Below are 24,305 nucleotides of genomic sequence, written 5' to 3'. Positions count from 1 at the left end.
TTTTTTTTCCCTCTCTTCCCTTCTCGTTAGCCTGGTATACTGTACTGCACGGTGGGCCCTTCTTGTGAACAGAGATTAAAAACAGTCAAAAAAATTCTCTCTTTTTTTGAGTAAAGAATATTTTTCTTTTTTTGACTATTTACAATCCTCACATAGTATTGCTTTCGCGAACTGACCCGTGGTTAGATAGTTAGTAAGATAGTGGTATCTCAACCTATCAAGGCTTAAGTTTTAGACTTAACATTGGTGCTTTCATTCATCTGGATGTATTTCAGGTTTTCTGACGATGTGTGTCGACTATGGATGCGTCTGTGACGACTTCATCAATCTCAAGGTAATATGACGGCTCTATCTCTCGACGATGCTTACAGGGGTAGTATGTGTGTGTGCGCGTGTGTTACAAGCTTCTGCGTCTATATTGTGTTACAAAATATAATATTGCTTTTTTCAACACAATATACAAATGAATACGCTCGCATACACCTATCCTTATGTACACATGTGTGCGCTTCTTACCCATGCGAACGTCTCGGAGAGACTGTATCAGACCGATTATCTTTATATTGAGTTGAATCATGTGACTCATGCTCAGATGAGTTGAACCATATGATGGCGATGCAGAGAGGAAGGAGGTGAATGTGCTAGGGTTGGGGGCGTCGGCCGACTTAAATAGCCGGATTGGGCCTCTGGCAACAAGTCGGAGCGGTGCCATGCGGCACACCTCGACGGCGGACGAGGCATCCGTCGGACCGTCGGGTTTTCGGACGAGTCTGCGTGGGATCCACGTGAGGCCGACGTGGAGGGTGTGCCCGGGATCGCCCGAGCGTACCCATATTTGGGCTGGATATGAGGGGTGTCGGTCAGCCCGGGCATTTCAGGCCCGTTTGAGGCGTCTAATTGGATCAAAATTTCGTGACCGTCCGACCTGTCTAGGGTTTTGAGACGGGTATGAGGGGTCTGGTTGTATATGCTCCAAGGGCATCTCCACAACAACCCGCAAATTTCCTCCTGCATCCATCCACGAACAGGGAGGACCGGCCCGTGGACACGGATGCAGGAGGGTGGCATCCTGTTGGAAATATGCCCTAAAGGCAATAATAAATTGGTTATTATTATATTTTCTTGTTCATGATAATCATTTGTTATCCATGCTAGAATTGTATTGAATGGAAACTCAGATACATGTGTGGATACATAGACAACACATTGTCCCTAGTAAGCCTCTAGTTGACTAGCTCGTTGATCAAAGATGGTTAAGGTTTCGTGGCCATAGACAAGTGTTGTCACTTGATAACGGGATCAAATCATTAGGAGAATGATGTATGGACAAGACCCAAACTATGACCGTAGCATACGATCGTGTGAGTTTATTGCTATTGTTTTCTACATGTCAATATATTTGTTCCTATGACCATGAGATAATGCAACTCCCAAACATCAGAGGAATACCTTGTGTGTATCAAACGTTGCAACATAGCTGGGTGACTATAAAGGTGCTCTACAGGTATCTCCGAAGGTGTTTGTTGGGTTGGCATGGATCAAGACTAGGATTTGTCACTCCATGTGACGGAGAGGTATCTCAGGGCCCACTCGGTAGTACAACATCACAACAAGCCTTGCAAGCAATGTGACTAAGGATTTAGTCACAGGATCTTGTATTACGGAACGAGTAAAGAGACTTGCTGGTAACGAGATTCAATTAGGTATAGAGATACCACGATCGAATCTTGGGCAAGTAACATACCGAAGGACAAAGGAAATATCATACGGGGTTAACTAAATCCTTGACATAGAGGTTCAACTGATAAAGATCTTCATAGAATATGTAGGAGCCAATATGGACATCTGGGTCCCGCTATTAGTTATTGACCACAGAGAGTCTCAGGTCATGTCTACATAGTTCTCGAACCTGCAGGGTCTGCACACTTAAGGTTCGGTGACGTTTCGGTATAGTTGATTTATAGATGTTGGTAACCGAAAGTTGTTTGGAGTCCCAAATGAGATCTCAGACGTCACGAGGAGATCCGAAATGGTCCGGAGGTAAATATTGATATATAGGAAGTCCTATTTTAGTCACCGAAAAAGTTTTGCGTACTTCGATAGTGTACCGGGAGTGCCGGGAGGGTACCGGGGACCATCGGGAGGGGTGTCACGTCCCGGGGGGCCTCATAGCTGTGGGAGGATACAAACCAGCCCCTAGTGGGTTGGCCTAAGCCCCCACTAAGGCCCATGAGGTTTGAGAAGGAAAAACCCCAAAAGTGGAAGAGGAGGAAAGGGTTTCCAAGTGAAGAGGAGGAATCCTACTCCTAGTAGGATTGGAGTAGGACTCCTCCACCTCCAATTTCGGCCAAACCTTGAGGGTTTGAGGCTGCCTCCTGCCCTCCCTCCCTCCTATATATACTAGAGGAATTAGAGGCAACCCTAATTGCCACGTGCTCCCTCTACTTCTCTCTAGATCTGTTTCTCCTCTAGTCTAGTTCATCGGTGCTTAGGTGAAGCCCTGCTGGATTAGTTCACCACCACTACCACCAGCACGCCGCCGTGCTCAAGAATTCATCTACCTCTCCGCCCGTCTTGCTGGATCAAGAAGGTGGGGATCTTCATCGAGTTGTACGTGTGCTGAACGAGGAGGTGTCGTCCGTTCGGCACTAGATCGGGATGGATCGTGATAGGATCACGAGACAGATCGTGATGAGATCGCGGGACAGGCTGCAATTTGGATCGCGAAGATGTTCCACTACATCAACCGCGTTATATACGCTTCCGCTTAGCGATCTACAAGGGTATGTAGATTCACTCCCCCCTCTCATAGATGATCATCACCATGGATAGGTATTGCGTGTGCGTAGGAAAATGTTGTTTCCCATGCAACGTTCCCCAACAGTGGCATCATGAGCTAGATCTATGCGTAGATGACATCTCGAGTAGAACACAAAGGAGTTTCTGGGCATTGATGTTCAGATTGCTGCCCTCCTTAGTTTTTTCTTGATTCGGCGGTATTGTTGGATTGAAGCGGCTCGAACCAACATTACTCGTACGCTTACGCGAGACCGGTTTCATCGACTAACATGCAACTGGTTGCATAAAGATGACTGGCGGGTGTCTGTTTCTTCAACTTTAGTTTAATCGGATTTGACCGATGCGGTCCTTGGAGAAGGTTAAATAGCAACTTGCATATCACCCTTGTGGCTTTGCGTAAGTAAGATGCGGTCATACTAGATACCCACAGCAGCCACGTAAAATTTGCAACAACAAATTAGAGGACATCTAACTTGTTTTTGCAGGGTATACATGTGATGTGATGTGGTCAAAGACATGATATGATATATTGGATGTATGAGATGATCATGTTGTAATAGTTAAATATATCGATATCGACTTGCGCGTCGATGCTACGGCAATCGGCATGAGCCATAGGGTTGTCTTTAATTATTTTACGCTTGGTGATGCTTTGCTTTATCACTAGTAGGAGCTTTAGTAGTAACAACATAGGAAGCACGACAACCTCGATGGCAGCACAATGATGGAGATCATGGTGTGGCGCCGGTGATGATGGAGATCATGTCGGTGCTTTGGTGATGGAGATCAAGAAGCACAAGTTCATGGCCATATCATGTCACTTAAGATTTGCATGTGATGTTAATCCTTTTATGCACTTTATTTTTCTTAGGACGACGGTAGCATTATAAGGTGATCCCTCACTAAAATTTCAAGATAAAATTGTGTTCTCCCTGACTATGCACCGTTGCGACAGTTCGTCGTTTCGAGACACCACGTGATGATCGGGTGTGATAGACTCTACGCTCACATACAATGGGTGCAAAATAGTTGCACATGCGGAACACTTAGGTTAAACTTGACGAGCCTAGCATGTACAGACATGGCCTCGGAACACAAGAGACCTAAAGGTCGAGCATGAATCATATAGTTGATATGATCAACATGGAGATGTTCACATTGAAACTAAACTCAACGCACGTGATGATCGGACTTGAGTTAGTGAATTTGGATCATGCGACACTCGAATGACTAGAGGGATGTCAATTTGAGTGGGAGTTTACTAGTAATATGATTAACTAAACTCAATTATCATGAACATAGTCAAAAGTGTATTTACAATTTATGTTGTAGCTTGCGATGTAGCTCTACTGTTTTTGATATGTTCCTAGAGAAAACTTAGTTGAAAGATGATAGTAGCAATTATGCGGACCGGGTCCGTAAACTTAGGATTGTCCTCATTGTTGCGTAGAAGGCTTATGTCCTTAATGCACTGCTCGGTGTGTTGAACCTCGAGCGTCGTTTGTGGATGTTGCGAACATCTGACATACATGTTTTTTATGACTACGTGATAGTTCGGTGTGTAATGCTTAACGACTTCGAATTGAGGCACCGAAGACGTTTTGAACGTCACGGGACATATGAGATGTTCCAAGAGATGAAATTGAGATTTCAGGCGCGTGCCCGTGTTGAGAGGTATGAGACCTCCAACAACGATTCTTTGCCTACAAAGTAAGGGAGAAAATCTCAATCATTGAGCATGTGCTCAGATTGTCTGGGTGCAACAATCACTTGAATCGAGTGGGAGTTGATTTTCCACATAAGATAGTGATTGACATAGTTCTCCAAAGTCACTGCCACCAAGCTGCTAGAGCTTCGTGATGAACTATAGCATATCAGGTATGCATAAGATAATCCCTGAATTATTCACGATGTTTGACACCGCGAAAGTAGAAATCAAGTAGGAGCATCAATTGTTGATGGTTAGTGAAACCACTAGTTTCGAGAAGGGCAAGGGCAAGAAGGGATACTTCATGAAAGGCAAACCAGTTGCCGCTCTAGTGAAGAAACCCAAGGTTGAACCCAAACCCGAGACTAAGTGCTTCTAATATGAGGGGAACGGTCACTGAAGCAGCACTACCCTTGATACTTGGTAGATGAGAAGGCTGGCAAAGTCGACAAAAGTATATTGGATATACATGATATTGATGTGTACCTTACTAGTACTCCTAGTAGCACCAGAGTATTAGATACCGGTTCAGTTGCTAAGTGTTAGTAACTCAAAATTATAGCTACGGAATAAACGGATACTAGCAAGGGTGAGGTGATGATGTGTGTTGGAAGTAATTCCAAGGTTGATATGATCAAACATCGCACACTCCCTCTACCATCGGGATTAGTGTTGAACCTAAATAATTGTTATTTGGTGTTTGCGTTGAGCATATACATAATTAGATTGTGTTTATTGCAATATGGTTATTCATTTAAAGAGAATAATGGTTACTCTATTTACTTGGATAATACCTCCAATGGTCATGCACCTAAAATGAATGGTTTATTGAATCTCGATCATAGTGATACACATGTTCATAATATTGATGCCAAAAGATACAAAGTAGTAATGATAGTACCACTTACTTGTGGCATTGTCGCTTGAGTCATATTGGTATAAAAACCGCATGAAGAAATTCCATGTTGATGGACCTTTGGACTCACTCATTCTCAAATCGTTTGAGACATGCGAACCATGCCTATTAGTATAAATGCATGAAGAAACTCCATGCAGATGGATTGTTTAGACTCACTTGATTTTGAATCACTTGAGACATGCAAACCAGGCCAAGTGGGCAAGATGACTGCAGGCCTCGTTTTAAGTGAGATGGAACGAGAAAGTGACTTATTGGTAAAAATACATTTTGATGTATGCAGTCCAATGAGTGTTGAGGCACGCAGTGGATATTGTTATGCTCTTACTTCACTGATGATTTGAGTAGATACGGAATATTTGCTTGATGAATCACAAGTCTGAAATATTGAAAAATTTCAAGCAATTTGAGAGTGAAGTGTTGGAAATATGCCCTAGAGGCAATAATAATATGGTTATTATCATATTTCCTTGTTCATGATAATCGTCTATTGTTCATGCTATAATTGTATTAACAGGAAACAGTAATACATGTGTGAATAAATAGATCAAAATATGTCCCTAGCAAGCCTCTAGTTGGCTAGCTCGTTAGTCAATAGATGATCATGGTTTCCTGATCATGGGCATTAGATGTCATTGATAACGGGATCACATCATTGGGAGAATGATGTGATGGACAAGACCCAATCCTAAGCCTAGCACTAGATCGTATTGTTCGTATGCTAATGCTTTTCTAATGTCAAGTATCTTTTCCTTCGACCGTGAGATTGTGCAACTCCCGGATACCGTAGGAGTGCTTTGGGTGTATCAAACGTCACAACGTAACTGGGTGACTATAAAGGTGCACTATGGGTACCTCCGAAAGTGTCGGTTGGGTTGGTACGAATCGAGATCGGGATTTGTCACTCCGTGTGACGGAGAGGTATCTCTGGGCCCACTCGGTAGAACATCATCATGAGCTCAATGTGACTAAGGAGTTAGTCACACGATGACGTGCTACGGAACGAGTAAAGAGACCTACCGGTAACGAGATTGAACAAGGTATAGGTATACCGACGATCGAATCTCGGGCAAGTTCTATACCGACAGACAAAGGGAATCGTATACGGGATTGATTGAATCCTTGACATCGTGGTTCATCCGATGAGATTATCGTAGTGCAAGTGGGAGCCACCATGGGTATCCAGACCCCACCGATGGTTATTGGCCAGAGAGGTGTCTCGGTCATGTCTGCCTGTCTCCCGAACCCGTAGGGTCTACACACTTAAGGTTCGATGACGCTAGGGTTATAGGGAATTATTATACGAGGTTACCAAAAGTTGTTCGGAGTCCCGGATGAGATCTCGGACGTCACGAGGAGCTCCGGAATGGTCCGGAGGTAAAGATTGATATATAGGACGGATGGTTTCGGATACCGGAAGTGTTTCGGGCATCACCGATAACGTACCGGGACCACCGGGACCACCGGAGGTGGCCCCGGGGAACCACCGAAGGGGGGCAACGACCCCGGGAGGTAAGGTGGGCCAAGTGTGGGTGGGAACCAGCCCCTAGGTGGGCTGGTGCGCCTCCCCACTCAGCCCATTGCGCAAGGGAGAGAAAAGGGGGGGGGGGGGCAAACCCTAAGCCAGGTGGGCCTAAGGCCCACCAGTTGGTGCGCCACCCCCTCCTCCCCCCTCTGGCCGCCGCACCTCCCATCTGGGGGGGGGCTGCCGCACCCCCTAGGGTGGGAACCCTAGGGGTGGCACCCCCTCTCCCCTCCCCCTATATATAGTGGGCACTTTTGGCCATTGGAGATCAGACTTTTCCCTCTCCCTCGGCGCAGCCCTGCTCTTCTTTCTCCTCCTCTCTGCCGGTGCTTGGCGAAGCCCTGCCGGGACGTCGTGCTGCTGGAGTTCTTCCCCAACCTCTCCCTCCTCCTTGCTGGATCAAGGTGCGGGAGACGTCACCGGGCTGCACGTGTGTTGAACGCGGAGGTGCCGTAGTTCGGCACTAGATCGGAATCGCTGCGAGTACGACTCCATCAACCGCGTTCTAGCAACGCTTCCGCTTAGCGATCTTCAAAGGTATGAAGATGCTCTTACCCCTCTCTCGTTGCTGGTCTCTCCATAGGAAGATCTGAACATGCGTTGGAAAATTTTGAATTTATGCTACGTTACCCAACAGTGGCATCCGAGCCAGGTTTTCTATGCGTAGATTCTATGCACGAGTAGAACACAAAAGTTGTGGGCGATGATTTGTCAATTTGCTTGCCGCTAATAGTCTTATTCTTTTCCGGCGGTATTTTGGGATGAAGCGGCCCGGACCGACTTTACACGTACGCTTACGTGAGACTGGTTCCACCGACATACATGCACACCGTGCATAAAGGTGGCTAGCGGGTGTGTGTCTCTCCTACTCTAGTCGGATTGGATTTGATGAAAAGGGTCCTTATGAAGGGTAAATAGCTTTGGCATATCATCGTTGTGGTTGTCACGTAGGTAAGAAGGCGTTCTTGCTAGAAACCCAAATCAGCCACGTAAAACTTGCAACAACAATTAGAGGACGTCTAACTTGTTTTTGCAGGGTTTGACATGTGATGTGATATGGCCAAAGTTGTGATGTTGCATGTATGATGTATGAGATGATCATGTTATTGTAGTAGGTTTCACGACTTGCATGTCGATGAGTATGACAACCGGCAGGAGCCATAGGAGTTGTCTTAATTTATTGTATGAGATGCAACGCCATGTGCTTACTACTTTTACTTCATTGCTAACGGTTAGCTATAGTAGTAGTGATAGTAGTAGTTGGCGTGACGACTTCACGGAGACACGATGATGGAGATCATGATGATGGAGATCATGGTGTCATGCCGGTGACGATGATGATCATGCGATGCCTGAAGACGGAGATCGAAAGAGCAAAGATGATAATGGCCATATCATGTCACTATATGATTGCATTGTGATGTTTATCATGTTTTACATCTTATTGCTTAGAACGACGGTAGCATAATAAGATGATCCCTCTTAAAATTTCGAGAACTTATTCCCCTAAGTGTGCACCGTTGCGAAGGTCCGTTGTCTCGAAGCACCACGTGATGATCGGGTGTGATAGATTCTAACGTTCGCATACAACGGGTGTAAGCCAGATTTACACACACGAAACACCTAGGTTGACTCGACGAGCTTAGCATGTACAGACATGGCCTCGAATACAAGAGACCGAAAGGTCGAACATGAGTTGTATGGTTGAATACGATCAACATGGAGTTTCTCACCATGGTGACTGGTCCGTCTCATGTGATGATCGGACACGGGTTAGTCAACATGGATCATGTATCACTTAGGTGACTAGAGGGATGTCGATTTAAGTGGGAGTTCATACTTAATTTGATCAAATGAACTTAATTTTCATGAACTTAGTCTAAAAGTTGTCTTTATAAATATTGTAGATGTCCAACGTCAACCTCAATTTCAACGCATTCCTAGAGAAAAACAAGCTGAAAGATGATGGTAGCAACTATGCGGACTGGGTTCGCAACTTGAAGCTCATCCTTGAAGCAGCTAAAAAGGCTTATGTCCTTGATGCGCTGCAAGGTGACCCTCCCGCTCCCGCAACAGCCCAGGATATTCTGAACGTCTGGCAAACGCGGAGTGATGACTACTCTCTGGTTAGGTGTGGCATGTTATACAGTTTAGAAACGGGGCTCCAAAGGCGTTTTGAGAAACATGGGGCATATGAGATGTTCCAGGAGCTGAAGCTAGTTTTTCAAGCTCATGCCCATGTCGAGAGATATGAAGTCTCCGACAAGTTCTTTAGCTGTAAGATGGAGGAGAACAGTTCTGTCAGTGAGCACATACTCAAAATGTCTGGGTTACACGGTCGTCTGACTTCACTTGGAGTCGAACTTCCGGATGATGCTATAATTGACAGAATCCTCCAGTCTCTCCCACCAAGCTACAAAGGCTTTGTGCTTAACTACAACATGCAAGGGATGGAGAAGACCATTCCCGAGTTGTACTCGATGCTCAAGTCTGCAGAAGTAGAAATCAAGAAAGAGCATCAAGTGTTGATGGTCAACAAGACCACTAGTTTCAAGAAAGGCAAGGGTAAGAAGAACTTCAAGAAAGATGGCAAAGCTGTTGCCGCGCCCGGTAAGCCAGATGCTGGGAAGAAGAAAAAGAATGGACCCAAGCCTGAGACTGAGTGCTTCTATTGCAAGGGAAAAGGTCACTGGAAGCGGAACTGCCCCAAATACTTAGCGGACAAGAAAGCCGGCAACATTAAAGGTATATGTGATATACATGTTATTGATGTGTACCTTACCAGCGCTCGTAGTAGCACCTGGGTATTTGATACCGGTGCTGTTGCTCACATTTGCAACTCAAAGCAGGAACTGCGGAATAAGCGGAGACTGGCCAAGGACGAGGTGACGATGCGCGTCGGGAATGGTTCAAAGGTCGATGTGATCGCCGTCGGCACGCTACCTCTACGTCTACCATCGGGATTAGTTTTAAACCTTAATAATTGTTATTTGGTACCAGCTTTAAGCATGAACATTGTATCAGGGTCTTGCTTAATGCGAGACAGCTACTCATTTAAGTCAGAGAATAATGGTTGTTCTATTTATATGAGTGATATGTTTTATGGTCATGCTCCACTGGTGAATGGTTTATTCTTGATGAATCTCGATCGTGATGTTACACATATTCATAGTGTGAGTACCAAAAGATGTAAAGTTGATAATGATAGTCCCACATACTTGTGGCACTGCCGCCTTGGTCACATCGGCGTTAAGCGCATGAAGAAGCTCCATACTGATGGACTATTAGAGTCTCTTGATTTTGAATCATTTGACACATGCGAACCGTGCCTCATGGGCAAGATGACTAAGACTCCATTCTCAGGAATAATGGAGAGAGCAATCGACTTATTGGAAATAATACATACTGATGTGTGTGGTCCAATGAACGTTGAAGCTCGCGGTGGTTATCGTTATGTTCTCACTCTCACCGATGATTTGAGTAGGTATGGGTATATCTACTTGATGAAGCACAAATCTGAGACGTTTGAAAAGTTCAAGGAATTTCAGAGTGAGGTTGAGAATCAACGTGACAGAAAAATTAAATGTCTACGATCTGATCATGGAGGAGAATATTTGAGTCACGAGTTTGACACACACCTAAGGAAGTGTGGAATCGTTTCACAACTGACGCCGCCTGGCACACCGCAACGCAACGGAGTGTCTGAACGTCGTAATCGCACTTTATTAGATATGGTACGATCTATGATGTCTCTTACCGACTTACCGCTATCATTTTGGGGATACGCATTAGAAACTGCAGCATTCACTTTAAATAGGGCACCGTCTAAATCCGTTGAGACGACACCGTATGAACTATGGTTTGGCAAGAAACCTAAGTTGTCGTTTCTTAAAGTTTGGGGCTGCGATGCTTATGTGAAGAAACTTCAACCAGAAAAGCTCGAACCCAAAGCGGAGAAATGCGTATTCATAGGATACCCTAAGGAAACTATTGGGTATACCTTCTATCTTAGATCCGAAGGTAAAACCTTTGTTGCCAAGAACGGATCCTTTCTAGAGAAAGAGTTTCTCTCGAAAGAAGTAAGTGGGAGGAAGGTAGAACTTGATGAGGTAATTACACCCCTCTCGAACAGGATAGTAGCGCAGCGCGGGAAGTTGTTCCTGTGGCGCCTACACCGACTGAAGAGGAAGTTAATGATGAGGATCATGAAGCTTTGGATCAAGTTACTACTGAACCGCGAAGGTCCACAAGGGCACGCTCCGCACCAGAGTGGTACGGCAACCCTGTGATGGAAATCATGTTGTTAGACAACGGTGAACCTTCGAACTATGAAGAAGCGATGGCGGGCCTGGATTCCAACAAATGGCTTGAGGCTATGAAATCTGAGATAGGATCCATGTATGAGAACAAAGTATGGACTTTGGTGGACTTGCCCGATGACCGGCGAGCCATAGAAAATAAATGGATCTTCAAGAAGAAGACTGATGCAAACGGTAATGTAACTGTTTACAAAGCTCGACTTGTCGCAAAGGGTTTTCGACAAATTCAAGGAGTTGACTACGAAGAGACTTTCTCTCCCGTAGCGAAGCTGAAATCAGTCCGAATCATGTTAGCGATTGCCGCCTTTTATGATTATGAAATTTGGCAAATGGACGTCAAAACAGCGTTCCTTAACGGGAACCTTAAGGAAGAGTTGTATATGATGCAACCAGAAGGTTTTGTCGACCCTAAGGGTGCTAACAAAGTGTGCAAGCTCCAGCGCTCCATCTATGGGCTGGTGCAAGCATCTCGGAGTTGGAACATTCGCTTTAATGAGGTGATTAAAGCGTTTGGGTTCATACATGTTTACGGAGAAGCCTGTCTGTACAAGAAAGTGAGTGGGAGCTTTGTAGCTTTCCTCATACTGTATGTGGATGACATATTATTGATGGGGAATAATATAGAGATGTTGGAGAGCATAAAGGCCTATTTGAACAAGAGTTTTTCAATGAAGGACCTTGGAGAAGCTGCATACATATTAGGCATCAAGATCTATAGAGATAGATCGAGACGCCTCATAGGTCTTTTGCAAAGTACATACCTTGACAAGATATTGAAGAAGTTCAATATGGAAAACTCAAAGAAAGGGTTCTTGCCAGTTTTGCAAGGTATGAGATTGAGTAAGACTCAGTCGCCGACCACGGCAGCAGATAGAGAGAAGATGAGTTCTGTCCCCTACGCTTCAGCCGTGGGCTCTCTAATGTATGCCATGCTGTGTACCAGACCTGATATTAACCTTGCCATAAGTTTGGTTGGGAGGTACCAAAGTGATCCAGGTATGGAACACTGGACAGCGGTCAAGAATATCCTTAAGTACCTGAAAAGGACTAAGGAAATGTTTCTCGTTTATGGAGGTGACGAAGAGCTTGTCGTAAAGGGTTACGTTGACGCTAGCTTCGACACAGATCCGGATGACTCTAAGTCTCAGACCGGATACATATATGTGTTGAATGGTGGGGCAGTGAGCTGGTGCAGCAGCAAGCAAGAAGTCGTGGCAGCATCTACATGTGAAGCGGAGTACATAGCTGCTTCAGAAGCGGCTCATGAAGGAATTTGGATGAAGGAGCTCATCACCGACCTTGGAGTGGTTCCAAGCGCGTCGGGTCCTATGACACTCTTCTGTGATAACACTGGAGCCATTGCCATAGCCAAGGAGCCCAGGTTTCACCGGAAGACGAAGCACATCAAACGCCGCTACAACTCCATCCAGGACCATGTCCAGAGTGGAGTGATAGATATTTGTAAAGTACACACGGATCTGAATAATGCAGACCCGTTGACTAAACCTCTTCCATGAGCAAAACATGATCAACACCATAATGCTATGGGTGTTCGATACATTACAATGTAACTAGATTATGGACTCTAGTGCAAGTGGGAGACTATTGGAAATATGCCCTAGAGGCAATAATAATATGGTTATTATCATATTTCCTTGTTCATGATAATCGTCTATTGTTCATGCTATAATTGTATTAACAGGAAACAGTGATACATGTGTGAATAAATAGATCACAATGTGTCCCTAGCAAGCCTCTAGTTGGCTAGCTCGTTAGTCAATAGATGATCATGGTTTCCTGATCATGGGCATTAGATGTCATTGATAACGGGATCACATCATTGGGAGAATGATGTGATGGACAAGACCCAATCCTAAGCCTAGCACTAGATCGTATTGTTCGTATGCTAATGCTTTTCTAATGTCAAGTATCTTTTCCTTCGACCGTGAGATTGTGCAACTCCCGGATACCGTAGGAGTGCTTTGGGTGTATCAAACGTCACAACGTAACTGGGTGACTATAAAGGTGCACTACGGGTACCTCCGAAAGTGTCTGTTGGGTTGGTACGAATCGAGATTGGGATTTGTCACTCCGTGTGACGGAGAGGTATTTCTGGGCCCACTCGGTAGAACATCATCATGAGCTCAATGTGACTAAGGAGTTAGTCACACGATGACGTGCTACGGAACGAGTAAAGAGACTTACCGGTAACGAGATTGAACAAGGTATAGGTATACCGACGATCGAATCTCGGGCAAGTTCTATACCGACAGACAAAGGGAATCGTATACGGGATTGATTGAATCCTTGACATCGTGGTTCATCCGATGAAATCATCGTGGTGCAAGTGGGAGCCACCATGGGTATCCAGACCCCGCTGATGGTTATTGGCCACAGAGGTGTCTCGGTCATGTCTGCCTGTCTTCCGAACCCGTAGGGTCTACACACTTAAGGTTCGATGACGCTAGGGTTATAGGGAATTATTATACGAGGTTACCGAAAGTTGTTCGGAGTCCCGGATGAGATCCCGGACGTCACGAGGAGCTTCGGAATGGTTCGGAGGTAAAGATTGATATATAGGACGGATGGTTTTCGGATACCGGAAGTGTTTCGGGCATCACCGGTAACGTACCGGGACCACCGGGACCGCCGGAGGTGGCCCCGGGGGACCACCGAAGGGGGGAAACGACCCCGGGAGGTAAGGTGGGCCAAGTGGGGGTGGGAACCAGCCCCTATGTGGGCTGGTGCGCCTCCCCACTCAGCCCATTGCGCAAGGGAGGGAAAAGGGGGGGCAAACCCTAAGCCAGGTGGGCCTAAGGCCCACCAGTTGGTGCGCCACCCCCTCCTCCCCCCTCTGGCCGCCGCACCTCCCATCTGGGGGGGCTGCCGCACCCCCTCTCCCCTCCCCCTATATATAGTGGGCACTTTTGGCCATTGGAGATCAGACTTTTCCCTCTCCCTCGGCGCAGCCCTGCTCTTCTTTCTCCTCCTCTCTGCCGGTGCTTGGCGAAGCCCTGCCGGGAGACCTCGTCTCTCCATCGACACCATGCCGTCGTGCTGCTGGAGTTCTTCCCCAACCTCTCCCTCCTCCTTGCTGGATCAAGGTGCAGGAGACGTCACCGGGCTGCACGTGTGTTGAACGCGGAGGTGCCGTAGTTCGGCACTAGATCGGAATCGCTGCGAGTACGACTCCATCAACCGCGTTCTAGCAACGCTTCCGCTTAGCGATCTTCAAAGGTATGAAGATGCTCTTACCCCTCTCTCGTTGCTGGTCTCTCCATAGGAAGATCTGAACATGCATAGGAAAATTTTGAATTTATGCTACGTTACCCAACATGAAGATCATCGTGACAAGAGGATAATATGTATATGATGTGATCGTGGAGGTAAATATATATCTGAGTTGTGAGTTTGTAAACATTTAAGACACTGTGAAAATTGTTTCGCAACATATGCAACCTGGAACACCATAGTGTGATGGTGTGTCCGAACGTCATAGCCGCGCCCTATTGGATGTGGTGCATACTATGATGTCTCTTATCGAATTACCACTATCGTTTTGGGTTAGGCATTAGAGACAACCGCATTCACTTTAAATAGGGCACCACATAATTCGTTGAGATGACACCATATGAACTATGGTTTGGAGAAACCTAAGCTGTCGTTTCTTAAAAGTTTGGGGCTGCGACGCTTATGTGAAAAAGTTTCAGCGTGATAAGCTCGAACCCAAAGTGGACAAATGCATCTTCATAGGATACCCAAAACAGTTGGGTATACCTCCTATCTCAGATCCGGAATCAAAGTGTTTGTTTCTAGAAATGGGCCCTTTCTCGAGAAAAGTTTCTCTCGAAAGAATTGAGTGGGAGGATGGTGGAACTTGATGAGGTTATTGAACCGTCACTTCAACCAGTGTGTAGCAGGGCGCGAGAAGTTGTTCCTGTGGCGCCTACACCAATTGAAGTGGAAGCTAATGATAGTGATCATGAAGCCTCAGGATCAAGTTACTACAAACATCATAGGTCGACAAAGTCACGTACTACTCCAGAGTGGTACGATAACCCTGTCTTCGAGGTCATGTTGTTGGACAACAATGAACCTACGTGCTATGAGAAGTGATGGTGGGCCTGGATTCCGATGAATGGCTGGACGCCATGAAATCCGAGGTAGGATCCATGTAGGAAAACAGAGTGTAGACTTTGGAAGAACTACTTGATGGTCGTAAGGCTGTTGGATACAGATGGATCTTTAAAAGGAAGACAGACAATGATGGTGAAAAGTCACCATTAAGAAAGCTCGACTTGTCGCAAAGATGTTTCCGACAAGTTCAAAGAGTTGACTATGATGAGACTTTCTCACTCATAGCGATGCTAAAATTCTGTTGGAATTATGTTAGCAGTTGCTACGTTATTTATGAAATCTTGCAGATAGGATGTCAAAACATTGTTTCCTCGACGGTTTCCTTGAGGAAAGGTTGTATGTGATACAACCAGAAGTTTTGTCGACCCTAAGGATGCTAACAATTATGCCAGCTCTAGTGATCCTTCTATGGACTGGAGCAAGCATCTCGGAGTTGGAATATACGCTTTGATGAGATGATCAAAGTTTTTGGTTTTATACAAAGTTTATGAGAAACTTGTATTTCCAAAGAGGTGAGTGGGAGCACTATAGAATTTCTGGTTAGTATATGTGATTGACATATTTTTGATCGGAAATGATGTAGAATTTCTGGAAAGCATAAAGGGTTATTTGAAAGGAGTTTTTCAAACAAAACCTGGATTAAGCTACTTGAACATTGAGCATCAAGATCTATAGAGATAGATTAAGATGCTTGATAGAACTTTCAATGAAATGCATGCCTTGACAAGTTTTTGAAGGAGTTCAAAATAGATTGGCAAAGAAGGAGTTCTTGGCTGTGTTGTAAGGTGTGAATTTGAGTAAGACTCAAAGCTCGACCACGACAGAAGAAAGAGAAAGGATGAAGGTCATCCCCTATGCCTTAGCCGTAGGCTGTAAAGTATGCCATGCTGTGTACCGCAACTGATGTGTGCCTTGCCATGAGTCAGTCAAGGGGTACAAGAGTGATCCAGAGATGGATCACTGGACAACGGTCAAAGTTATCCTTAGTAACTAGTGGACTAAGGAATTTTTCTCGATTATGGAGGTGATAAAAGAGTTTGTCGTAAAGGGTTACGTTGATGCAAGCTTTGACACTAATCCGGATAACTCTCAGTAATAAACCAGATTCATATAGTAGAGCAGTCATTTAGAATTGTTCCAGATGGCGCGTGGTAGCAACACCTACAGGATGACATAGAAATTTGTGAAGCACACTCGGATCTGACAAGTTCAGACCCGTTGACTAAAACCTCTCTCACAAGCAATACATGATCAAGCCCTAGAACTGTATGGGTGTTAGATTCACATAGTGATGTGAACTAGATTATTGACTCTAATGCAAGTGGGAGACTGTTGGAAATATGCCCTAGAGGCAATAATAAATTGGTTATTATTATATTTCCTTGTTCATGATAATCGTTTATTATCCATGCTAGAATTGTATTCAATGGAAACTCAGATACATGTGTGGATACATAGACAACACACTGTCCCTAGTAAGCCTCTAGTTGACTAGCTGGTTGATAAAAGATGGTCAAGGTTTCCTGTCCATAGACAAGTGTTGTCACTTGATAACGGGATCAAATCATTAGGAGAATGATGTGATGGACAAGACACAAACTATGAACGTAGCATATGATCGTGTGAGTTTATTGCTATTGTTATCTGCATGTCAATATATCTGTTCCTATGACCATGAGATCATGCAACTCCCAGACATCAGAGGAATACTTTGTGTGTATCAAACGTTGCAACGTAACTAGGTGACTATAAAGGTGCTCTACAGGTACCACCGAAGGTGCCTGTTGGGTTGGCATGGATCAAGAATGGGATTTGTCACTCTGTGTGACGGAGAGGTATCTCGGGGGCCACTCGGTAATACAACATCACAACAAGCCTTGCAAGCAATGTGACTAAGGATTTTGTCACGGGATCTTGTATTACGGAACGAGTAAAGAGACTTGTCGGTAACGAGATTGAACTAGGTATAGAGATATCGATGATCGTATCTCGGGCAAGTAACATACCGAAGGACAAACAGAATATCATATGGGATTAACTAAATCCTTGACATAGAGGTTCAACCGATAAAGATCTTCGTAGAACATGCACTACACGAATCAGCTTCTTTGCCGTCTGCCATCACAGACGGCAAAGACTAAATCCCGGACGGCAAAGAGAATACCACAGACAGCAAAGAATCTCACGGCCGGCAAAATTTCTGCGTCAGCCTACGACGACATCGTACCTTCTTTGCCGTCTGTCCCCCCAAAGCGGACAACAAAGCTCTTTGCCGTCAGCTTTCCATACGAGCAGTCGGCAAAGTGCTCGAGACGGCAGCCAACAGGAGTTGCCTCCGTTAGGGGTTAACGGAGGCTTTGCCATCTGCCTCCCCCTTATTCTTTGCCGTCTGCCTCCCCCTTATTCTTTGCCGTCAGCCTCCTCCTCCCCCCTCCACTCTTTGTCGTCTGCCTCCTCCTCCCCCCTCCTCTGTGCCCTCTTCTTTGCCGTCTACCCACCCTAGAGGCAGACGACAAAGAGCCTATATAGACACCCCAGGATGCACAGCTGGGTGCCATGTCGCACCTTTGCCATCTGCCAGCTAATGGCACAGGTCTTTGCCATCAGCTGGCAGACGACAAAGAGCCCATATAGTACCTGTTTTTTTTGTTTTATATTATTTCACAGCACACACACACACACACACACACACACACACACACACACACACACATATATATATATTTGACAACACATTTATATAATTCACCACACATATATGATATATAGTTCACCACACATATACTTGCCAACACACACACACATATATATATATATATATATATATATATATATATATAATTCACCACACATATATGATATACATATAAATCAATGTACATCCCCATATATTGAAAGAACCAACATACAAAGTATTGCACTGTTTATCCATATATACATATACATATAGTTCGACATTGTTCATCAACTCAAATGAAAACTAGATGATATACATATAAAGTTCATCCATTGACATTGTTCAACTCCATGAATGCCAGCTTCCATGCATGTAGTATATCCAATCTGCAAAAATGTGAATAAGAAAGTCACAAGAAGAACAAAATATGATGTTTTTGAGCTAATTATGTCATTTTAGCAGAAAACAAGCTAAGAATATAATATTCATGAGCTAACCAAGGTTCTTATGCCATTTTTAGCTTATTATGGCATTTTGGAGCTAAATGGGTTAATTATGTCATTGTTGGGGAAATTATAGCAAAGATAATATGAAAGAGGAGAAGAAAGAGGAGGAGGAGGAGAAGAAGAAGAAATCAAGAAGAAGGAGGAGAAGGAGGAGGAGGAGAAGGACTAGAAGGTCCTTGGCCTTCTCCTCCTCCTCCTCCTCCTTCTCCTTCTTCTCTTCTTCTTCTTCTTCTTTCTTTTCATTTTTCCTATTTCTTCTCCTCTTCTCCTCTTGTTGGAGCTAAATTACCTAATTATGTCTTTTTGGAGCTATATGGGCTAATCATCCCATTTTAGAGGAAAACAAGCTAAGAATATAATATTCATGAGCTAACCAAGGTTCTTATCCCATTTTGAGCTTATTATGGCATTTTGGAGCTAAATGGGCTAATTATGTCATTGTTGGGGAAATTAAAGCAAGGATAATATGAAAGAGGAGAAGAAAGAGGAGGAGGAGGAGAAGAAGAAGAAATCAAGAAGAAGGAGGAGCAGGAGGAGAAGGAGGAGGAGGAGAAGGACTAGAAGGTCCTTGGCCTTCTCCTCCTCCTCCTCCTCCTCCTTCTCCTTCTTCTCTTCTTCTTCTTATTCTTCTTCTTATTCTTCTTCTTCTTCTTTCTTTTCATTTTTCCTATTTCTTCTCCTCTTCTCCTCTTGTTGGAGCTAAATTACCTAATTATGTCTTTTTGGAGCTAAATGGGTTAATTATCCCATTTTAGAGGAAAACAAGCTAAGTATATAATATTCATGAGCTAACCAAGGTTCTTATGCCATTTTGAGGTTATTATGGTATTTTGGAGCTAAATGGGCTAATTATGTCATTGTTGGGGAAATTAAAGCAAGGATAATATGAAAGAGGAGAAGAAAGAGGAGGAGGAGGAGAAGAAGAAGAAATCAAGAAGAAGGAGGAGAAGGAGGAGAAGGAGGAGGAGGAGAAGGACTCGAAGGTCCTTGGCCTTCTCCTTCTCCTCCTCCTCCTCCTCCTTCTCCTTCTCTTCTTCTTCTTCTTGTTCTTCTTCTTCTTTCTTTTCATTTTTCCTATTTCTTCTCCTCTTCTCCTCTTGTTGGAGCTAAATTACCTAATTATGTCCTTTTGGAGCTAAATGGGATAATTATCCCATTTTAGAGGAAAACAAGCGAAGTATATAATATTCATGAGCTAACCAAGGTTCTTATGCCATTTTGAGCTTATTATGGTATTTTGGAGCTAAATGGGCTAATTATGTCATCGTTGGGGAAATTAAAGCAAGGATAATATGAAAGAGGAGAAGAAAGAGGAGGAGGAGGAGAAGAAGAAGAAATCAAGAAGCAGGAGGAGAAGGAGGAGGAGGAGAAGGACTATAAGGTCCTTGGCCTTCTCCTCCTCCTCCTCCTCCTTATCCTTCTTCTCTTCTTCTTCTTCTTCTTCTTCTTCTTCTTCTTCTTCTTTCTTTTCATTTTTCCTATTTCTTCTCCTCTTCTCCTCTTGTTGGAGCTAAATTACCTAATTATGTCTTTTTGGAGCTAAATGGGCTAATTATCCCATTTTAGAGGAAAACAAGCTAAGTATATAATATTCATGAGCTAACCAAGGTTCTTATGCCATTTTGAGCTTATTAAGGCATTTTGGAGCTAAATGGGCTAATTATGTCATTATTGGGGAAATTAAAGCAAGGATAATATGAAAGAGGAGAAGAAAGAGGAGGAGGAGGAGGAGAAGAAGAAATCAAGAAGAAGGAGGAGAAGGAGGAGAAGGAAGAGGAGGAGAAGGACTAGAAGGTCCTTGGCCTTCTCCTCCTCCTCCTCCTCCTTCTCCTTCTCTTTTTCTTCTTCTTCTTCTTCTTCTTCTTCTTCTTCTTCTTATTTCTTTTCATTTTTCCTATTTCTTCTCCTCTTCTCCTCTTGTTGGAGCTAAATTACCTAATTATGTCTTTTTGGAGCTAAATGGGCTAATTATCCCATTTTAGAGGAAAACAAGCTAAGTATATAATATTCATGAGCTAACCAAGGTTCTTATGCCATTTTGAGTTTATTATGGCATTTTGGAGCTAAATGGACTAATTATGTCATTGTTGGGGAAATTAAAGCAAGGATAATATGAAAGAGGAGAAGAAAGAGGAGGAGGAGGAGAAGAAGAAGAAATCAAGAAGAAGGAGGAGAAGGAGGAGAAGGAGGAGGAGGAGAAGGACTAGAAGGTCCTTGGCCTTCTCCTCCTCCTCCTCCTTCTCCTTCTTCTCTTCTTCTTTTTCTTCTTGTTTCTTTTCATTTTTCCTATTTCTTCTCCTCTTCTCCTCTTCTTGGAGCTAAATTACCTAACTATGTCTTTTTGGAGCTAAATGGGCTAATTATCCCATTTTAGAGGAAAACATGCTAAGTATATAATATTAATGAGCTAACCAATGTTCTGATGCCATTTTTATGTTATTATGGCATTTTGGCGCTAAATGGGCTAATTATGTCTTTTTGGAGCTAAATGGTCTAACTATGTCATTGTTGGGGAAATTAAGGCAAGGAGAATATGAAAGAGGAGAAGAGAAACTTACCGTAGTGGTTATCAAGGAGGAGAAACACCTGGAGAAGGGTCGTGCGATGCCGATCGGGTGTTATTCTGCAGAATAGATACTTTGCAATGTCTGAGATAGCATGATGACACTCAATTATTAATACTAGTTTATAATGAAACTCACCGTGCCAATCGAAGATAAGACGGGCATCGGCGGAGGAATTGACCGCTCTTCTCGCACAGACCCTGAAGAGTGGGTCGTATTAGTTAGTAATGAAAGAGACATTACACACATGATTTGGCTAATGTGGAAAAAACTTACCACAAAAAGCTCGTACAGGGCCCGTTGACCTGCCTCATTCCGGGACCTCTCCTCCTCAATCAATCGTGTCGTGGTCTGGTCCCTCTCATCAAGAGCAGCCTGACTTGCCAATCTCTCTTTCTCAAGAGCAACCTCAAGAGCAGCCTGGCTTGCCAATCTCTCTTTCTCAAGAGCAGCCTGGTTTGCCAATCTCTCTTTCTGAAGAGCAGCCTGAAACACCATTCCTCGTTACCACAGTAATGATCTATGGTGACACACATAATGAAATGGATGAAAGTGTTCTTAGTCTGTACAACTAACCTCATGGCAAGTTCGACTGGCCGTGGACGACGCATTATCTCAGGACAGCTGCTCGACTGGCGCGCCTTGATCTCCGGGAGAGTGAGTGGACAACGTATTATCCCATCTCTAATGGCTATCGAGCCATGGGGCCTCCCGCCACCAGATATCATCACCAGCTCTGGATCCAAAGGTTCCTGGCTAGGGTTAAAGTCACCCCCTTTCGTAGCCTTCCCCGCGTCCCTATATGCCACGAGCTTCTGGTGGGATGATATGTTGGTGAAGTTATTGGGATCATCCAGGTCAGACTCAGAGAATGCCTTCGCCTTCTTGTACGAGGCAGTATGGGCTATGCCATAAAGGTCATACAAGTGTGGCATCTCCGTCTTATTGTGATGCACCTAAAAGAGAGGAACAAAATATTAGCATCAAGAATGAATTGCATGAATCATGAAGCAAATCACATACCCAGTTTCGTCCAAACTGAAGTAAGTTGGCGCTGCCTTGATGGTGTGGCACACCAACCATTTGGCTACGCCGATCCTTCGCATTCTCTTGGACGACTCGCCAGCTGCCTGTGCACCACTCATCAACCAACGCCTCCCAACAATCCATCTTATCCGCACACCATCTCGGGGGCACTTGTAAGTTATTAGAAAGAATTTTCAGCGCTGCGCCTATGAATGAAATCAAGAAAACTACGTAGAAGGACTTAAGAATAGGTAATTATCTTCATGTATTGCTCCTTCTTCAGAAACTTTCCATGGCAATCCTTCTTCTGCTTCTTAATACCACGCGTGGCGTAGTAATCTCGAATAGCCTGCGGTCGAGCCTCGTGGCGCAAGTTCTATAGTAACCGCCTACACTCGGCCTCGAGAACCCTGGCCTCCTCCTCCTCATATCCATCCTCACACCTATAGAAGGTGTGCAATCAAACGTGAAAACACCGATTAGTACAATAATTAGCTATATTGTTAATTTTAGATTCTGTAAAAGGATAATTTACCCAAAATCTCTTGATCACCATCTCGGCCCTCGTGTGGCACAAGACACCATCTATAATCTCCTCCGGCGGGGCCTCTGCAGCCTGGTAGTACTCCCAGGAAAATCCTAGTGTAGGAACCTGACCCTCACCAGGCAACGTGACAAACCCCGGGAAATTTGTCCGGCAAAGCACACCAAGGACGGAGTTCGGCCTGCGGACTCCAAGAGGGTGTACCCATCCCCTGCAGTATGATAAGGTCAACGCATTAGATATTTGAACAAACTTGAAGGCAAAAGCTAAAAAAAGAGTAAATGTACTTACCTATCTCCTTCAGGTTTAATCACCGGCATGTGCTCGCGGGTAGCCGGCGCGACCGGGAGACGTGTACTACCACGCTTGTACACGGTGGCCCCGTCCACCTGCACATCGCCCTCACTATCCGTAAGATCATCCCCGCCATCCCCGCCCCCTGAGCCACCCGGACCCTCGGTCCAATCCGGCAACTCGGTACGATCCAGCCAGGTCTCCCATCCGAGCCTCTCCACGTCGGGTGAAGCCTCCGGAACCGTAGTCTCCTCCGGCTGCTCCTGGGCCGAATGCACCTCGACCCGAGGCTGCTCCTGGACCGGAGTCTCATGGGACGAATGCCCGTCAACAACATGCTCCTGGAATGGAGTCCCCGTAGCCTCCTCCGCAAACGGGTCGACCATAGTAGTCCTATGCTCGGGTGAATGAGCTGGTGGTGGTGACGAGGACGGCTCAACAGTCCTCCTGGATCTTCCGCGGCCACCACCTCTCCCTGTACCCTTCCCCTTCTTCCCTACCCGACCAGCACCTCTCCCAGTGGGCAATGCCACCGACGAAGAAGAACCCACGGGTGGTGTCGACAGACTGTCTGCCAAGGCTCTACAGAGAGATAGGGGTGGAAGGGAAGTACCATCCCTCGTGCGGGGTGCCTGGGAAGAACCCGTCGAGCGATCTGGACCAGCGCCCACCATCTTTCCACACCTGGTGACCTGCCATGATAAAGATTAAAAGAAATTAGTACAACATAAAAATTGAATAACTAACATGAATAATAATATGTACATGAATAATAAAGATTAAAATATATATAATTTAAGTTGTGAATCTTACAAACTAATAATCATCATCAATAAATGCATCATCATCATCATCACTATCACGCATGTCTTCATGAATGACGTGCTCGTCGGGTTCAACGGCATGAAGTTGTGAAAGGCCTTCCTTTAATCGTTGAAGCATTGACAGGTCATCCGCATCAGTAACCTCTACGAGTTCCAGGTCTTCTGGTTCCGGCTCAGGGCTGGAGTCGGATTCATTGTCGCTGTCTACTTCCATGTTCTTGGGTGAAGCACGATGGTTCTTGAAACGTTTCTTGGAAAGATGTGTTTCTTGGAAGAATTCTCCATCATATGTGTCTGGGTTAATGTGAGGTTCATAATCATGTTCATTTGGGAGAGGTGGTCTGACATGTGGCGGCACTTCATAAACAACATACCAACCTTCCAGATTCTTATCCGTTTGGCATGCCCACGGTAGATAGAAAACTTGGGTCGCCTGTTGAGCCATAATATAGACATCGGGAACATC

This window comes from Hordeum vulgare, chromosome 3H (assembly GCF_904849725.1).
Source record: "Hordeum vulgare subsp. vulgare chromosome 3H, MorexV3_pseudomolecules_assembly, whole genome shotgun sequence".
In the NCBI taxonomy this organism is placed as follows: Eukaryota; Viridiplantae; Streptophyta; class Magnoliopsida; order Poales; family Poaceae; genus Hordeum; species Hordeum vulgare.
The sequence above is the reverse complement of the archived record's forward strand: the minus strand, read 5'-3'. Positions refer to the sequence as shown.